The 19,677-nt window shown below is 53.2% G+C and overlaps 1 protein-coding gene, 1 non-coding gene and 1 pseudogene across 3 annotated transcripts in view; all 3 read left to right on the plus strand.

The window, feature by feature from the left end:
- Nucleotides 1-19,677, plus strand: part of PODXL (podocalyxin like) — a 45,655-nt gene that overhangs the window by 11,942 nt on the left and 14,036 nt on the right. The window lies entirely within an intron of this gene.
- LOC119064295 (small nucleolar RNA SNORA57) lies at nt 11,231-11,379 on the plus strand. Its single transcript, XR_005085356.2, has one exon. It is a non-coding gene; the product is annotated as a small nucleolar RNA SNORA57 (small nucleolar RNA).
- On the plus strand, nt 14,884-16,284 carry LOC119064272 (vimentin-like; annotated as a pseudogene).

Below are 19,677 nucleotides of genomic sequence, written 5' to 3' on the forward strand. Positions count from 1 at the left end.
CCGGGCCAAGGGTGGTCCCGATAAACTTGGCCTAGACATTGGGCTTCTGCACCTGCTGTGCAGGGCGGCAGGACTACAGATGCCGTAAAGAAGGAGTGGAGAGAGGACAGTTGGGATGGGAGCAGTGAGGCATGGGGCCTCCGCTGCCACACCCCAGGTCTGACTCCAGTACCAGCCTGGTGGGAGCCGGGAAAACCCGGCCCCCTTGCCTGGCCCGCAGAACTTAGAGCTGTGAAATCAACCGTGTGTGAGTGTGGGCGTGTGGTGTCACGTGGCACTCTCCCCCTCTGGTGTCGTGAAACCTCAGCCACTTTGTGGGGATGAGTTGTCAGCTGTTTGGACACCTGGCTCCAAGCAGGGCTGACTCTGGGATCCTTGGTTCACTTCCCGAGGCGGAGCCCAGAGGAAACCCAGCTTCCTCGACCAGTTCCAAGGTCCCGAGTCCCAAACCCTGGGGCCAAACCCTGGGGCAGCTCAGCTGGGTTTGAAAGGAACAGGCCTGGCTTTTAACTGTCTGCTCTGCCTGGCCCTCCCTCCACCAGCCCTAAGTTGTTTAGTCATGGTCATTTACGAAAGTTTGTTTTTATTTTTTAAAAATGTTGTATTTATTGATTTTAGACAGAGGAAGGGGCCTGGAGAGAAAGAAACATCCATTGCTCCACTTACATATACATTCATTGGTTGACTCTCGTATGTACCCTGACTGGGGATCGAACCTGTAACTTTGGTGTATGGGGACAACGCTTTAAACATCTGAGCTACTGAGCCAGGGCTGATGAGGTTTGTTCTTTTTAAGCAGTGCCACTATTGGACTCTCATTCCCTGGTGGGAAGCCAAGAGCTCTCCCATCTTGAACAACAAAGAAATGCAGACTCCGGGCTCCACGGGGAGTTGTCAGGCCTTCTCCTGCCTCTGCGGCCAAAGGCAGAGTCCGACGTTATTGAAAACTCTGGTTCCTCTGCTGTGCAGAGGAAGGGGGCTTCCAGGAGCCTGGGAACTGAGCCGCAGCCCAGCATGCACAGACTCAGTCCGGGGACGGGTGCGAACGCGGAGGACTGCGCGGCAAGAAGGATGCAGGTGTTATTCCTGGAAGGGGTGGACTCTCTCCAGGACAGAAAATCACACTGGGAATTTGGAAAGCTCCGCTTGCTGCCTTAACCTCCGGCTTCCCCCGGGCGGAAACCCGTCATTCCCTGCGAAGTTCCCAGGCCCCGTCTCACAGGACTTTCTCACTCTGCTCCCAGAGGCGACTGTCCCCCGTCCACGCTGGACTTCCCTCTGGCTCCCGGCCCTTGTTTGTTCTCTGCCGGGGACTGGAGACCGGTCCCCAGCGCAGGTTTCCAGGAGCAGCCCAGAGACCCGTACGCATCTGGTTATTTTCCCAGCTTCGGGAGGTGGCGTGGGAATGGCCGCATGCTCCCTCAGAAAAATAATTACGGAGCTTGTTTTTTTAAACTGACTGCCGAGGGAAGAGTCGGATGCCGGATGCGCGCGTGCTTCAGCTGTGGGAGGTGTGTGTGCACCTGGGGTCAGCTGCGACCGGAGGAAGCCTGGTGTGAGCCCCACGCCCTGGTGGTCCTTGTGGGGCGGGCACTGCCCTCCACAGATGGCTCGCTCCCCCCACTCGTGGCCGTCCCGTCTCCCCAGTCTCCTGCCCCCCCCCCCCAGGGTGTGGGAGACACAGAAGGGATCGCATATAAAACTCGCTTCTTGATGTCTGGCTCGTATGATAAGGCCTCAATGCGTGCTGGCTGTATAAGTTTGATGATACACTGTTTTTGCTGGATTTGTAGAAAAGCCCTTCGCACAGAGGGGGAGGGACACACACACACACACACACACACACACACACACACACACGCCGTGTCCCGCAGTCTCAGAGCCCCTCCTGCCGAAGCACTGGGCCCCGGAGCTCAGCAGAGTGCTGGCCTGTTGGCCTCCCGGGGTGCTGGCCTCTTGTTCTGACCTTTGTACAGGAGCCCTTCCTGGCAGGGAGGTGAGCTCAGTCATCCGGGCATCGCCTCCGCCCCGCAGGCCAGTGGGGTTGGCAGCGCCTGGTCACGCCGCCCAGTCAGACAGGTCAGGATTCACATGGTCTGCAGCGCGCCAAGGGATTAGGAAGCCCTGGGAAGGGTGTTGTTTGAAGGAGGTTAGTCCTCTTTCGAGCTCAGGAACAGCCCGGCCCCTTCCCTGGGCAGGCTGGCCGTCCCTCCGTGAAGCCCAGCACACCCGTCGCAGGCCTTCAGGGGCAGCGTGTGCAGGCCCTCTTGTCCGGAACAGCAACAACAGGGAGCAGCAGGGACCTCCACGTGGGTGGGAGAGGAACCAGAGAGTGGCGGGGGCCCGGCTGCAGGTACAGGCGGGGCGGAAATCCTGGGCAGCACAGTTGATTGAATGCCAGGCTCTCCTTTTACCTCTCTGCCTTCCGCAACAGAATTATAATAATAATGCCAGGAATGTGTCTCGAAGCTTCCTGCTCAGGAGCTCAGTCCTGTTCCAGCGTCGGGGTGGGGCTCTGCCCTCGGACCCTCACCTGGAGAGCCTCTGGTGGGGTGGGATGGGGGAGTGCAGCTAACTCTGACTCTGATTGTCATCAGGAGGGATCTCAGAGGTCGCTGAGGCCACCCCTCCGTGAAGCATGTGGAAACTAAGGCCCCTGAGCTGGCGTGCCAGGGTTGGGGGTTGAGAGCAAAGCCACTGGGCAACAGGCCTCCCCGCTCCCCAGCCGCACCCTCCACTCCCTGTCACCCTGGCCCCTGGCTCTAGAGCCAGCCCACATTCGATAACCACCGGCTGGCTGGGCAGTGCACCTGGGATGACCGAGCCCAGTGCATGTCCCACACAGAAAGGGCCTGAGATCGTGTGTGGGGGCGGAGCTCAGGAGATGGCCCAGAGCTGCGTCCCCAGCCCACCTGCCCTCCTGGTTCATCTGCCTCCCCCTGCCCTGCAGGACCAGTGCCGGCACGTCCTGCCCACGCCGCTCAGCCTGCCCGGAGGCGCGGGCCGCAGTGTTGGTGGCAGCCCCGGGCACAGTGGCCACGCGCTGGAAGCCGCCGCGTGCCCAGCCTGCGTGGCGGCAGGTTGCAGCAGCAGGCGGATAAACGCGGGGCAGCAGGCTCCTGCAGCAGTTCACTCCGCCGCAGGGGGAACGAACAGGCTGCAACTGCTCACCCGGGAAGGGCGAGTCACGCAGATAAAATGCCAGGGAGTGAAGCCGGTGCTGCGTGGCATCATTGACATAAAATTAAAAAGCAGGCAGATCTCACCCTGAAGCCAGAAGAGCAGTTACCCTTGGGGATGGGGAGTGACCTCGGGGAGCCCGGGGCAGGCTCCTGAGGTTCAGTGGCCTGTCCCGTGGTCTGGGTGCTGGTTGCATGGGTGTGTTCCATCAGCACCTGCGGTATGGGTCTTCCTCTAGACGTGATTCTTGAATGAAACTCTGTGGACACACATGGGAAAGGGGCTGTTCCCCCAGGACCTCCCCACTGAACCCTGCAGGAGCTGCTGCGAACCTGTGGTGGGACACACTGCAGCCTAAACCCCTGGTCCCAGGCACAGTGCAGGCGGGCGGGACAGGTCTGGGTTTCCTCCTCGGTGAAACCAAGGAGGAGAGAGGCCCGAACCAGGGCAGTTGGCCCCAGAGGAGCCCAGGAAAGGAGCCAAGGTAGGCGCCCCAGCCGTCTGCTGTGGGTTTCTGCCCCAGTCCTGCCCCTGACCCAGCTGCCTGCCACTGGCCCTTCCAGGGAGGGTCAGAGAGAGGGCAGCACCAGGCGGCCCCATCCCTGGGAACAGGTGCTGCACAGGTGCCAGGGGAATGGCACGGCCCCTTCCACGAGGTCCTCTGCACCGAGGAGTGCCATTGCCAGTACACGGCAACACCACGCAGAGGGACAGCCACCTCTAAAAGGCCATTGCCTGCACTCGCCCCTCTGATGGGTGAGTTTACTTTTTGTTTTTGAAGACTTAACAGTTTAGTCATTTCCCGTTGTCTGGTCGGAGTTGCAAACACAGCAGCTCAGTTTCTAGCAGTCGGCTAGTGCGGGTGGCTCTTGGGCTCTTCAAGGACATAAACGAGTAGGGTCCACAGCGGGATAAAAACCTAGGCTTCCACTCCCAGACCCAGGAGGGACTGTGTGCATCGGGGGTGGGCCAACTGCAGCTGAGCTGTGTGTGTCAATAAAGTTTTATTGGAACACAGTCACGCTCACTTATTTACATGCTGCCCATGGCTGCTTTTGGGATACAGTGAAGTCGAGTAGCTGCAGCAGAGACTGCGGGGCCTGCAAAATCTAAAATATTTACGCTCTGGCCCTTTACAGAAAACGTTTGCCAGCCTCTGTTAGACATTAGTGTCCCAATGTCATCATTCTGCAAATGGGAGCAAGGCCCAAACAACACAAGTGGCTGCCCGAGTAGTCGCCCCAGGCCCAGAGCCAGCCCCCCACTCTCAGCCTGGCCTTCCTCCTCAGGGCCACTCGGGGCCTGGACAGAGCTGCTCCTCGGTCACGCTGGTGCCCAAGGCCCGTGACCTCATGCTTGCTGCGGCATTGAACAGGTCGGCACACCTTTCTGCACTTCGGTTTCTTCGTAATCAAAACTTTTGGGGAGCTTTCAACATTAAGTGAGAGGTAAAAGCGGGGCACTCAGTGGACAGTCATTGCATTATGATTCATGAGCTCCCTGCTGCCTTCCTGGGTGTCTCTGAGCTACATTTCCGGCCCTCTTCGGGGTAGGGAATGAGGCAGGTGCCGGAGCTGGGCTTCACCTTCACGGAGGGAGAAGCCCAGGCCTGAGCAGGAGGTGGGCACGCCCATCGTACCTGTCTGTGCCATACCCAGGCACAGGTCTCGGAGCCCAACCGGCCTTACAGAGCTGTCGGGGGAGGGAGGACTGGCCACCCACTGAGGCCTGGCCAAACGCCAAGCACCCGCAGGAAAGCCCCTCCCTCCTCGCCCCTGCTCTGACCACCCATCCCCGCCCCCGCCCTCTTCCTTTCTGCACCCCCTCATCTGGGGCTGTCATCTCCCTCACCTCTCCCCTGAGCGGACCTGCCTCACTGGGGAACCTGGGAGAGCCCTGATGGGCCTGGGGACGCCTCGTGTCCACCTTCCCCCCGGGTCGAGGCCCGTGCAGGTGCGAGCCTCCCGGAGCAGGAAGAGGCAGGTGTGGCAGGGTTGTGACAGGGCCTGCCTTGGGATACCAGCACAGCTGACACTGACTGAGTACTGACTATGTGCAGATGCTGCTCTCAGCATTAACAGCGTGGCTCTGTCACCATTATTACCCTCCTCACCGTGACAGGGAAACTGAGGGACAGTGTTAAGACCCTCGCCAGGCACACGGCCCGTGTGTGGTGGAGCAGGGACTGCAGCTCAGGTGGTCCGGCTCCGGGGAGGGTGCTCTCAGCTGCTGTTTTGTGGAGGGGGAGGGGAAGAGAGATGGGGTCACCTCGTGGGACTGGGCCGGGGTGTGTGCAGATTGGAGAGGGCGCCCTCAGGCTCTGGGCCACACGCCCGGGTGGGTGCTGGCCCGGGCAGAGGAGGTGGGGTGAGGTCCTCCGGCCCTCCTGCCCTTGCCTGCGGGGAAGGGTGTGCCCAGGGGAGGCCTTCCTCGCTCCATTCCTGGGAGAGCTCCCTGCTGGACCTGGCTGCCCGCTCCTGCCTGGGGAACCGGCCAGGCCAGGGCCCGCCCTGGGGGTGGGTGTCGGGCAGTCCAGCTGAAAGAAGCTGGTAAGGGCCGAACAATTCCAGATTTGAAGAATGCCCGGGATTATCTCCCCTCAGCGGCAGCTCGGGGCTCCTCTGGGAGAGGCCAGGCTGAGGAGCCCGGCTTCACCCCTTGGTGTGCTCCGCAGGTGTCCAGGGGCGGCACCAGCAGAATGGGGGCAGGTCAGGGCCCCAGGGAAGGGCCAGGGATGGTGGGGCATGACCAGAGCCTGTGGCCACACGTTGTCCGCCTGACCACTCACTCGCCCGAAATTGGGTGATGAAGGCAGGTTGGGACTCGGCCCTTCCCCGGATACCAGAGCTGTTCCTCCTGCTGTTTTCATTCTCATTATTAACTGCCACTCCGGGCAGGGTGGGCCTCTGCAACAAGATCCCGTAGCCTGAGTGGCCTGAACAACGACACTTCTTTCTCACGGTTCTGGAGGCTGCAAGCCCACGATCAGGGGGGAGAGCCTCCTTCCTGGCTCATAGACGCTGCCTCCCTGCAGGTGCTCACCTCGCAGAGACAGGAAGCTCCTCCTCTGTTCCGAGGACACTGACCCCATCGTGGGCAGGTGTGGGGTGGTGTCAACTCTCCTGACCCCATGGGAACCTAAAGGCCCCATGTCCTAATGCCATCCCACTGTGGGGTGGGGCTTCAACATGTGAATCTGGGTGGACACCACAGGTTCCGGCCACAGCACCAGGAAGTTGACCGGATGCGTCTTTGGGGCCCGTGGCCCAGGGGCTGTTTGGAGGGGTCCAGAGAGAGACCCCAGAGGACATTATCCCCATTTCTCAGATGTGGCAGGCTGAAAAACGTCCCCCTCTCCCAAAATAAAAAGATGTCGATGTCAGATCTCTGAAACCTGTAATTATGACCTTGTTTGGACACAGGGTCTCTGCAGATGTGACTAAGATAAGGATCTGGAAGGAAGGTCACCCTGGATCATCTAGGTGCTGGCTGACAAGTTTGACTGGCGGTCACGCTTTTTTCTCTTTGACTAGTTTCTCTCTAAGAGAACAGTGCGGAAGAGGCAGCAGTGGTGACAGAGATTGGGGTGAGGCTGCTGCAAGCCAAGGAGCGCCAACAGCGGCCGGCAGGTGGAGGGCGAGGGAGGCCCCCCCCCCCCCCGAGGCTCTGGAAGGAGGCAGACCCGCCCACTCACTGAGTCCAGACTCCGGGCCCCCGGGAGTCTGAGGGAATACACTGCTGTTGTTTAAAGCCTCAGCTTGTGGGAATTCGAATGGCAGCCACAGGACCCCAGGCATGTACCCCAGGCACAGTCAGGGTCTGGGCTTCCCTCCGGCCCAGTGTGGACCTGGGGGAGCACCGCAGCTGGCTGTTAAGGGGAAGCCGGTGAGGCAGCTGCCCTGCTCCCCTCCCCAGGCTCCTGGTCCAGAGCTCTGACATTTGTTTGCCAGGGCAGTCTCCTGGCCACCTGCCCCTTGCTGGTGCCGTCCACCTCCATCGGGCTCTGTCACCCTCCCGCCCCCGCAACCTGGTTAGGACCTTTGTGGGGGCCAGAGGTAGTGAGATTAGGTACCTTGATCTTCCCTCCCCTCCCCTCCCCTCCCCTCCCCTCCCCTCCCCTCCCCTCCCCTCCCCTTCCCTTCCCTTCCCTGACTTTATTTTTGAAGAGAGAGGAAGGGAGGGAGAGAAACATGGATGTGAGAGAGAAACATCAATTGGTTGCTTCTTGTACTCGTCCCAACCAGGGACCACACCTGCAACCCAGGCATGTGTCCTGACGAATTGAACCAGCAACCTGACTGGCAACACTTCACTTGGTGGGATGACACCCAACCCACTGAGCCACACTCGTCAGGGCAGGATTAGCTGAATGCCACAGAGGCCAGGCATTTACAAGGGGGAGTGGCAGGACTGCTGTGACACCCAGGGCAGAACACCAGAGCGAGGAGGACAGGACTCCCCACACCCCCCAGGGCAGAGAAGGGAATTCAGAAGGCTTCTTGGTGGGAGGCACTGAGTGCTCAGCTAAGCAAGAGGCAGGCAGCGGGAAAGGATGACCCAACTCGGCTGAGGCAGGGCACTGGTGAGGACCCAGCTGGAACGAGGGGTGCTGACTTACAAAACCCCGGAAGCACAGAGGTGGGGACATAACATGGGGCGGGGGTGGTTGTATCGCCTCTTTCCGAACGCGGGAAGGAGGCTGAATGCGGCGTAAGGATGGGGCATCTGCTAGACCAGTACTGGGAGGGAGTCCCGCCCAGGCTTCAGTGGGCCCGGGACCCCTCTCAGCTCCTAGACCAGCCCCGGGTCCCTTACTGACCCAGGAGTGGGGCCTGCGCCCTTCCAAAGCTCCCCCCTCCCGCCAGCCCCACTGTAATTTCCAGCTCCTACCCAGAAACCTGGCAGTAACGGGTTTGGGGTCTGAGAGGGGTGGGCCCTAGAGAGCTGGGAGGGGCTCCAGCTTCAACCAAACGGAACCTGCGGCAGCACTGAGGCCCTTTCCCAGTCCCTGGGGGGAGAGACTCACAAAGCCAGCGTCACGTGTTGGAAAAAGGAGTGTCGAGGTCAGCTCTGCAGTGGCGCAGTAGGGTAGCTCTTTGTCGCAGCAAAGGCGGACTGTGTTTGAACACAGCGTCACACTTGGGAAAGTGCCTACGCATTCTCAGGGACCTTAGAAGTCACCTGGCCCGTCTCACTGATGTGCTTTTGTTATATTCACCTGAGGACTTGCTTACTGATTTTAGAGAGAGGGAAAGGGAGGGGGAGGGAGGGAGAGAAACATTGATGTGCGGTTACGTCTCCCACTCACCCCAACCGAGACCAAACCTGCAACCCAGGCATGCGCCTGACCAGGAATTGAACCTGTGACCTTTTAGTTTATAGAACAACGCTCCAACCAGCTGAGCCACACTGGCCAGGGCCACAGATGTGTTTCTTTTACAGAGGCACAAGGACTCACCTGAGACCTTGTGGATCAGAGGTGGGACCAGGACGGGAGCTTCAGGTCTCTGATGTCCCGGTCTGAGTCCTTTCCTCTGTCCCACCAGACATCAGCTTACCCTGCCTGCCTTCCCCCTGCTTCGCTGTGCCCCCGGGAGCTTTCTGGCTTTATTTCCCTGGAGATAACAGCAGCTGGGGGAGGTGAGCTGGGGTAACAAAGGAAGGAGTGGTAGACGCTGGTGTCCAGGCCGGAGCCCCCCAGCTCGCTGCCTTCCTGCCCTCCTTCCACACACCCTCTTCCTGGGCATTCTTTAGAGTTTCCTCTCCCGCTATTAATAGTGGGGAGTCTGGAGAGTCGATCCTGGGTCTGTCGTAGCCAGGAACAGGAGGAAGCAGACACTCGCTGAAGGCCCAGGGCAGTGTTCTCCTGCCTCTCCCACTTGCCCCCACGGGCAAGTGAGCCTGCTGCTGGGAGAGTGGTTCTCAAACGTTAGCGCGTCAGAAACGCCAGTCGCTAACGCCGGCCCAGAGGTTCTGATTCAACGGGTCTGGGACGGAGTATGAGGGTACTCCCCCCGAAACTGAAGGCAAGCGTGCGGGGGACCCGTCACCTCTCTCTCTGCCGCCGCCCCCTGCACCGCACGCACCTCGACACAGCCTGCAAGACCAGCTTCCATATCCTCTCCTGCCTGCAGTTACGGTCCCAACCGCTCGGCCACGGCACACACTGAGGACTTTCCCTCCCTCCTCTCCGTCTCAGTTTGTAACGTCACTTTCAGGGACCTCGGTGTCCACTTGGATACCCAGTCAAACGCCCCGGGCTCTTGTGACTTCAGTCATTTACATTTCACACCCGCACGTTACCACGCCCGCAAACCGCACCGCTCCGAAATGGCAGCACTTCATTCTCCGACCGCCGTTCCTCCCCACCCACTCGGCCTGCTCAGATACCCCGCGGCACAGGGTCCGAGCTCGGGAGCCATCACTGCTTCATCGCCTGGCAGCTGTCTTGTTCCCTCCTGCCTCTCACTGTCCACTACAACCCCTGCCTTTGCGAATAACCACAAGCCCCCCGCACCCTCTCCCACCATCCTGGTCACCTACAAACCCTGTTCCCAGATGAGCCCTGCCCGCACTCTTCCCGCGCCTCTGCCGGAGCAGCAGGACACCCCCAAGGTGAAAGGCACACTCGGGCTGATGGGGTTCACTGTAAATTCATGGTTTTGTGCCTCTGACACCAAATACTATCTGGCAGTTACACTCCCCCGCCCACTAGCATCGTGTCTCTCACAGTGTGGCCCTCTGCCCATTAGCGTCAGAACCACCTGGGAACTTGTTAGAAGTGGAAACTCTCATGCTCCGTCCCAGACCCGTTGAATGAGAACCTCTGGGCTGGCGTTGGCAACTGGCATTTCTGACGCGCTAACGTTTGAGAACCACTCTCCCAGCAGCAGGCTTACTTGCCCATGGCCAAGATGAGTATTTCAGACTGCTTCTTTCCACATAACTACTCCTCCCGTCTTATTTTATTTATATTAGTATGGCTGATTTCGTCTGGACTTGGTTGAGAAAACTGAAGCCGTCAAATGGAAATTTATTGTTTCACTACCCAAATTTAAAAAATGCACTTACGTCTCTCTCCGTGTGCTTCCTTCTGGTTTCACGTGTGATGAAGTCCGGGTCCTCTTTCCACAGGGGTCCTAGGCCAACACACGTGTATTCCCTTCTTCATCACAAGGACCTGGTGAGACTGTAGAGTGGGAACAAACCAAACGGAGCATTTGTATCAGCTCCGGCTCCAGGTACAAATACCTGGTACATTTGTATCAACTCTGGCGTCTCCCACCTCCAGAGACAAGCAGAACTGTCTTGACTACCAGCTTCCTCCAGCGGCCGTTTTCTCTGCTCCTCTTCCTACCTAACACTTGACAAAGAGTTTACACACAAGGCCACTGCCCTGCCATTCACTCACACTTCAGTCAGCCCTGTCCGGCTCCTGCCTGCACCCCTCCCATCGAAGCTGTAAGGTGAGATGGCTGGGACTTCCGTGTTGTTGATTTCATCACTCAGCACAGCCACCCACTCCCTCCTTGCAAAAACAAACAAATCAGAAGCCCTGTTGTATCTCCTCCCTGTTTCCCCCAGAAGTAGCTGTTACCCTAAACTTTTCTGTAAAATTGTAGTAATCCTTTGTATCTAGCTCTAAAGTTATATTAGTTTTGCCAATTTTTAAAAAGATTTTATTTATTTATCTTTAGAGGGGAAGGGAAGGAGAGAGGGAGAGAAATATCAATGTATGGTCACCTCTCGTGTGTCCCCTGCTGGGAACTGGCCTGCAACCCAGGCATGTGCCCTGACTGGGAATTGAACCTCAGTTGTTTGGTTCTCAGGCCCACACTCAATCCACGGAGCTACACCAGTCAGGACCCATTTAATTCTTTTGTCTGTTTTTCTAATGGGTTTTCTTACCTATAGAAGTTTTTAAAAAATATTTTTAGGTAATAATCTTTTGTGACTATATATGTTGCAACTATCTTCTCCTGATTGTTTTTATTACCCTTTTGGTTTCTTTTTTTCCTGCCTTTTATTTTAAAATAATTGTAGATTTAACCCTCCTCTTCTTGGTGGGGGTCGGGCGTGTGGCCCCAACCCCCGTAATGTACCGAGGGAGAGGGAAAGGGCTCCGGCCCCCTCGGCGTCATGTCTTCGACGCCGACGGTTTCCAGTCCACCGGTTCTATCCTCAAGCACCGGGACACGGGTAAAAAGTAATCATAAACATATAAAAAAATAATTGTAGATTTACAGAAAAGTTGAAGAGATGATACAAGTTCATACACCCTTCCTGCAGCTTCCCCTAATGTTAACATCTTTAAAAAAAGATTTTATTTATTTACTGTTGGACAGAGGGCAAAGGAAGGAGGAAGAGAGGGAGAGCATCATCAATGTGGAAGAGAAACAATCAGTTGCCTCTCGTATGCCCACAAATGGAAACTTGGCCCGCAACCCAGGCATGTGCCCTGACCGAGAATTGAACTGACAACACTTTGGTTTGCAGGCAGGTGCTCAATCCACTGAGCCACACCAGCCAGGGCTCTGATGTTAACATCTCACATAACCACTGCACATTTATCACCACTAAGAAATGAACACTGGTACAACACTATTAACTAAATAAACTACGGATTGTTCATATTTTACCAGTATTTCCACTACTCTGGTCTCTTTTGTTCCAGGATATGACATTGCATTTAATCACGTCTGACTAGTTTCTTTCAATCTGTGGCAGTTTCTTCGTCTTTCCTTAATTGTTCATAACCTTAATGGTTTTTAAGAGTACTAGCTGGATATTTTTGTGGAATGTCTTTCAGTTTGGGTGTGTCTGATGTTCTTTTATGGTTACACCGAGGTTAGGTATTTTTAGAAATAAGACCAAGGGAAGGTTTCCTCCTATCAGGGGACGTGATGACTGATGGCCAGTCACAATTTAGTCATGGGTGTTGTTGACCGTGACCATGGGGTTCAGATGATGTGCCTTCCAGGTTCTGCTACTGACTTGCCCTGTCCATCCTTCCTCGGAAGAGAGTCGCCAGGACCAGCCCACACACACATGGAAGTGGGAAAGAATGTTTCTCCTGCAGGAGGGAAGGGTATCTCTATGTTTCAGAATTTTCCTGTAAGAATGATTTGTTTCTCCTGACCCATTTATTTCTTTTATTCAGTCATTTATCAGCATGAACTCATAGGTATTTATTTTACTCTTCTGGTTCCAATGCAATATTTCTAAATTTTGTTGCTTAAATTGTTCCAGCTTTGGCCACTGGGAGTGCTTTGCCTCTCGGACTTGTCTCCCGCCACCCCCACTGCTCTCCTAACTTTCCGGGATTACGCAATGTTCAGGCTCACCTGACGTTTTCCCTGCATCCGCACTAGACTCAAGTCCTTAGTCCAGGGAGCCCTGGTTCATTGTGTTGGAGAATGACCAGGTGCACCTGGCGGGTCACCGCTTTCGACCCTCTCAGTGGACAGAGGCAGGAAACACGTTTATGTACCACCCCACGTGTGCATACGAACCTACGTGTTTACCTATCTGTAGGTGTATGTGAAGTAGATTGAGAATTGATAACCCATAGCCTTTTGAGACACAAGCTTAGCACTTACACTGTTTATACACAGTCCTTTACACAGTCGCAGCTTTACAGTCTCCAGTCAAAAAACTATTTCCCAGTGGCTTTGACCCACTTTCCCCCCCCATCTCTTCAGTGACGTTATGTTACACACATTTGTAAAATAAGTAAAATTTATTTCCATAGCCTCCATCACAGCCCTGGATTTCCTGAACATCTCAGTAGACTGCCCCCCACACCCAAAATCTGCACTAAGGAAAGTTCAGTCTTTAAGGTGTACAGTTTTACTGGTTTCGACAAGTGGTCTTAGACACCCATCACCCAATACCATACAGCATGGTTTCGTTGTCCTAAAATCAATTCCTTACCCTTCCCTCCATGCCAGGTAACCACTGGTCTGTTTTCTGCCCTGTCAAACACTAGGTAGGCCTTCACTTCTTTCATTTAAAACGTCTTTAAGATCGTCCATGCTGCGTGAATAGTAGCTCATTCCTAGTTTTTGCTAAGTGGGCCCTGTGTGGACATATGACTGTTTATTCACTACTTGAAGGATACCTTGGTCGTTTCCAGTTTTTTATGAGCAGTTTATGAGTAAAGCTGCTACGAACATTTGCATACAGGTTTCTGTGTGACCACAAGTTTTTAGTTCTTTGGGGTAACTAAGACTAGAATTGCCAGGCCATATGGTAACTGAAGCGTACCGCTTGAAAAGAAACGGCCAAGCTGTGCTCCAAAGTGGCAGTGCTGTCTTGCATGCCCACTGGTAATGGGTGCGAGTTCCTTCTTCTACTTGGTATTGTCAGTTTCTTTTACCCGTTCTAACAGGTGTGTGTAATGGTATTGCATTGTAGCTTTAATTCGTATTTACCTAATGACTCATGAACATCTTTTTATGTGTTTGTCATCTGTATATTTTCTTTGGTGATTTTTTTTCTTGTGGCTCTTTTGCCCTCTTAAAAAACTGGGTTATCTTTTGATTGTTGAGTGTTAAGAGGTGAGTTTCCTTATTGAACCAGCTAGGATTTCTGTTGTTATTGCGATGTTCATTGGAGTGATGAGAGCACAGCTTTGTCTTGTTCCCAAGTTTAAGGGCAAAGCATTCAGTCTCTCCCCGTTCACTGTGATGGTAGCTGAAGGGTTATTTGGATGTTTCATTTATTAGGTTAGGAAAGTTTCCCTCTATCCTAGTTTGCTGGGACATTTTTAAAATTATAAATGAATGATGAATTTTATCATGAATTTTCTGAATATGTTGAGACAATCACATGGTTTTTCTTATTTTATTGTCAATACGGTGAGTTGCACTGGCTAATTTCCATATACTGAACTAGCCATGAGCTGAATCCCACTTGATCGTGATGTATTATCCCTTTTATATGTTGCTGGGTGAGGGGTCATTAGGGACATTCAAATTAAAACTGCAGTGAGACACCTCCGCATGCCCACTGAAATGGCTGAAATGAAAAGGGCCCATGACGACAGCTGGTGAGGATGAGGAGGAACTGACACCCTCGTGTACTGCTGGTGGACGTGTAATCTGGTGCAGCCACTTTGGAAAACAGTTTGCAGTTCCTCAAAATTCCTAATATTGAGCTACCATAAGATTCAGAAATTCCACTCACTCCCAAGAGAAATGAAAACACATGTCCACACAGAAGTGGGTCTGTGATGTATAGCAGCATCATTCATGATAGCCAAAAAATTTAAACTGCCCGAACGCTCATCGCCTGATGTATGGATAAACGAAATGTGGTATATCCATACAGCATAATAGCATTCAGTAACACACAGAAATAAAGAACTGGTACATGCTCATCAACATGGATGAACCTTAAAAAGCATACTGAGTGGAAGAAGCCAGACATTGAATCATATGCCTTGTATGATTCCATGTATGTGAAACATCCCAACAGGCAAATCCATAGAGAAAGAGATCAGTGGCTGCCTAGCACATGGCTTTTCTTCTGCTGTGTCTTCAGTGTGAGGGTCTGTGATAATCTATTAGGAGGTTGGCCTGTGTAAAACTGGTCGCACCGGCGCTCTCTGCCGCTCTCCCACTGGGATCCCTGCACAGAGATGCAGCAGCGCCCCCGCCGCCCACCCCTGCCACGCCCTTGCTGGCCTGTTCCCCCAGAGCCATGCCCACCAGGTCCGTGACCTCCTCTTTCTACCACGTGATGTTTGGCACCCCGGCACCGACAGCTGGCCAAGCTCCAGGCAGAGCTACATGACTGGCCACCTGCTCCTACAGCCTGGGCAGCGCGTGGCGCCCTGGCACCAGCCACAGTGCATACGTCTCCTTCGGCGGGCACTGTGTACTCTGCGCGCTCCTCTACGGTGCGCATGTGCAGCAGTGTCGCTGGCGTGCCGCGGCTGCAGGACTCTGTATTACAGACTTCTCTCTGGCCCACGCTGTCAATACCGAGTTCAAGAACACCCGCGCCAACGAGAAGGTGATGCTGCGGCAGCCGAAGGACTGCTTTACCAACTGCATCAACAAGTTGCGCTACCTGGAGCAGCAGAACAAGATCTTGATGGTTGATGAGCTGCTCAAGGGCCAGGGCACAGCACACCTGGGGGACCCCCAGGAGGAGGAGATGCAGGAGCTGCGCCGGCAGGTGGGCCAGCTCCTCAACTCACAGCCTGTGATGAGGTGGAGCCCGACAGCCTGGCTGAGGGCCTAATGCGGCTCCGGGAGAAGCTGCAGGAAGGAGATGCTCAGAGAGAGGAAGCCGAGGGCAGCCCACAGTCCTTCAGACAGGATGCTGCCAGTGCTTCTCTGGCGCGACTTGACCTTGAGTATAAAGTGGAATCTTTGCAAAAAGAGATTGCCTTTGGAAGAAACTCCACAATGAGGAAATCCAGGAGAGGCAGGCCCAGAATTGGGCGCAGCACCTGCGAGCTGATGTGGATGTTTCCAAGCCTGACCTCACTGCAGCCCTGTGTGATGCACACCCACAGCATGAAGGTGTGGCTGCCAAGAACCTTCAGGAAGGCTGAGGAATGGTACAAGTCCAGGTTTGCTGACCTCTCCAAGGCTGCTAACCGGAACAGTGATGCCTTGCACCAGGCAAAGCAGGAGTCAGATGAGTACGGGAAACAGGTGCCGTCCCTCACTCACCAGTGACATGGATGCGTTTAGAAGAACTGCGTCCCTGGGACGCCGGGTGCATGGAATGGAAGAGCACTTTGCTGACTGGCAGGCTGCTGACTGGCAAGACAGTATTGGCCGCCTGCGAGATGTGGTTCCAAAAATTAAGAAATGTCTCTTCACCTTCGAGAATACCAAGACCTGCTGCATGTGAAGATGGCTCTTGGCATTGAGATCGCCACCCACAGGAAGCTGCTGGAAGGCGCGGAGAGCAGGACTCTGCTGCTTCCCAATGTTTCTTCCCTAAACCTGAGGGGAACCAATCTGGAGTCACCCCTTCTGGTTGACAGCCACTCAAAAAGGACACCTTCAATTAAGACAGTTGAAACTAGAGATGGACAGGTCATCCATCAATGAAACTTCTCAGCATCATGAGGATCTTGAATGAAAATTGCATAGCCTTGGTGCAGCAATATGTATGAGCAAGAATAAAAACAAAATCCATGTCTGAAAGAAACAGCTTTCAAGTGCCTTTTTGCAGTTTTTCAGGGGTGCAAGATAGATTTGAAATAGGAATAGCTCTAGTTTTTTTTTAATGCTTACCCCATGACATTTTTTATTGCTTTTGGAGAGAGAGGGAGGAAGAGAGAGAGGAAAAAAGAGAGGGAAACATTGATTCAAGAGAGAAACAAGGTTGGGTCAACTTCTGTCTGCACCCGTACCAGGGATTGCACGCACTGGGACCGAGAATCAAACCTACAACCTTTTGATTATGGGACGAAGCTCCATCCAACAGAGCCACACCAACCAGGGCATAAGCTCCAGTTCTTAAACCAAGACTCCTAAGAGATTTAGAAAAAAACATTTACAAGGTACTCTAGTTTATGAAGAAGCCTGTGCTAGAATACTTTTTAAAAAGTAGTTTTGAATACCATAAAAACTACTTTTTTTCCCCGAGTACCTGATCAATTTATTTCTGCTTCAGTAAATCTTTGGGAAACTTAAAAAAAAAAGGTATAGCACCAGAGGCTGTGATATTTAACACCTGATTGTTCACCTGCTTGGCTGCAGGGCTTACCTACTGCTCCCCAGAGAGCCCTCAGACCTCCCTCCAGCTGTACTCCGCTTGAGTTTCCGTCACACTCGCTAGCATTTGCGTTCACCGCAGGGAAGGAGGACCCTGTGTTAACATCAGCTGTGCCTGGGCACTGGCATGAGGGGCTTGGGGGTGTGGCCTTCACTAGTGTGCTTGCCTCTTTCTAGGCGTGAAGCTGGACTTAGCACGTATTCCCGTCCTCCCCGGGGGTAAACAGCTCTCATTTTCCTGTTTCCTTTCCCAGCTGCAATGGGTTTCCACCAAGGCCTTCAGGCTATAATTTTTGGCCTTTCTCCTAAAGTTTAATTCTTTGATTTCCTAGCAGGAATAGGGGACATGAATCTGGGCAGCGTTTCATTGCTGGTGTCACTGTCCGGCCCCAACTCTGGTGCGTTTCCGCCAGTGCCTCCAGGCTGCAAATTTTGTTGACTTCCACCGAAAAGCAGGGCTTTTGTTCTTTCCCCACAGGTGACGAGTGGGGGTTGGGGGAGGGCGCATAGGGAGTCTCAGAAGTGCCTATTGTTTACTTACCCCAGCCCGCCCCACAGGGGAACTTTCTCAAAGTTCTTTCTAGTTCCTGGGGGAAAATCTAAGACTTGGAACCTTTCAATGTCTGCAGCTCCCACAGCTTTTCCCCCATTCACACCAGGCCTCAGGCAGCCTTTACCAATTCATCAAAAACGTTTAGACTTCTTACCTCACCTCGTCCCTGGGTAGCAGGTGCTCAGGTCCAGCTTCCTCCCTGCAGCTGCCTGTCCCCAGCTCTCGGCATGGTTGTCTGCCCACTACCTCAGTTTTCCAATGGGTACGAGAAGAGTCATTAATTTTCAGTTTCTCCAGCTTTTTTCTTGCCTTAAGGCCAGGTTTTCAGCTCTCTGTCGTCACTAGCTGGGACTCGGAGTCCTGCGGTCTCCTATGATGGACACTGGTCCTTAGTTCTGGTGAAGCCAAATGTATCGATTTTTTCCCCTTGGTTTATACTTTTCATGTTTTGTTGATTGACAAATTCTTTTTATGCTACAGAAATTGCAGGCAAGGTTAGAATCATTTGACCCTTGCATTGAAGCTTGGAGTTTCTTTGTGAGAGAATTATTAACTACCAATTTAATTTCTCCATGAAAATAGGACAGATGATTATTTCTAGTTCTTCAGTCACTCTGTTAGGTTGCATTTTCTTAGGAATTTGTCCATCTCATCTGCTTCATATTTATCAACATTTGCTCATAATGGCCTATACTATAAATAGCTGTTATTATTAGAGCTCATATTTTTGTATTTGTGCCTTCTGGCTTATTTTTTCATTTGATCGACCTCACCAAAGTCTTTACTGTTTTATTAGTCTTTTTTTAAAATTATTTTATTTATTTACTTTTAGAGAGAGGGGAGGGAGGGGAGGCTCCTCGCCAGCCGAGAGCAGGGGAGCAGTTATGGGTGCTGTTCCTGGTGCAAGCCTGGTTCGTGAGCCACCTCGGATGCTTTCATTAGCTAACTTTCTGTTTAAAGCAGGGTTGATTTCTGAGGTTTGCAACTAAGGACCCTGGTTTTACAGTGGAATAAGTGGGGTTGGGGAAGCAGATTAGAAGGTTCAGTTGTGTCCTCCCCAAAAAGATATGTGTGAGTCCTAATCCCCAGTACCCGGGGTCACACTGGATTGGGGTGAGCCTTAAATCCAATGACTGCTCTGTGTAGGAGCAGAGACTCAGGCAGGTGGGGAAGAAGGCCACGTGATTTGGAGTCAGGTTGGAGTAAGGCCAAGGAACACCAAAGGTGACTTACTAGGAAGAAGAAGCAAAGATTCTCCCCCTAGTGTCTTCAGAGGAAGTACATCCCCGCCTGTTTTGGGTTTCTCGCCTTCAGAACCACGAGACAATACACTTCCGTTTCAAGTCCCCCCTCCCTGGTCTGTGGTCTGTATTACAGCAGTGTTGGGAAGCCAATACTTCACTCAAGGTACCCTGAGTCTGTGAAAAGATTCAGTCTGGGAATGGATGCATGGCTGGCTGTGTTGTCTATTGTGATGATTTAGCACAGGTCTCAGTTTGCTAGGCCTAGAGGCCAGACATTAGTGGGCTGCCCATCCGTTTTGATCCGAAAGAACACATGACTAGCCTTGCCCAGGTAGCTCAGTTGGTTAGAGCATCCGCCCCATTACGACAAGGTTGCGGGTTTGATCCCCAGTCAAGGCACCTACAAGAATCAACCTATGAATGCATAAATAAGTGGAACAGTAAACTTATGCTCCTCTTTCTCTCCTCTCCTCTCTCTCTAAAAATCAGTAAACGTTGCTTTTAAAGAATGCATGATTATTAGGCATTGCTCCACATTCTCTTCATTAGACTCTTCTGATTACCACACTGGTCCTGCTGCGTATGGGTATTATACCCACCTTTTGTCCTGGAAATGAAATTCTGCTCTTGCCTCTAGTACCCAAGGAAACTGGTGCTCATCACCCCTGAAATCAGCACTATCCCCTAGCACACCTGCAAACAGCCACAACAACCTCTTAGAATCAGATCCACAACACCATCATTGATAAGGTACACTATAGTTTCATGAACCGCTTAGGAGGAAAGAAAACTGCTGGCAAGGGGTGATAATGTACAATAATTTATAGTCCATCCTCATATCAGATACATGACAAATGTGCATCTCAGGGTGCATGAAACACAGTGTTTCTCAAAGCCTTGGTGGAGGGAAGCGTGTGTGCTCTTTTAAGGACCAAAGTTAGAATGCGAGTGAGCAGGT

This window comes from Artibeus jamaicensis, unplaced genomic scaffold (assembly GCF_021234435.1).
Source record: "Artibeus jamaicensis isolate MK-2021 breed Jamaican fruit bat unplaced genomic scaffold, CSHL_Jam_final scaffold_3307, whole genome shotgun sequence".
Classification (NCBI taxonomy): Eukaryota; Metazoa; Chordata; class Mammalia; order Chiroptera; family Phyllostomidae; genus Artibeus; species Artibeus jamaicensis.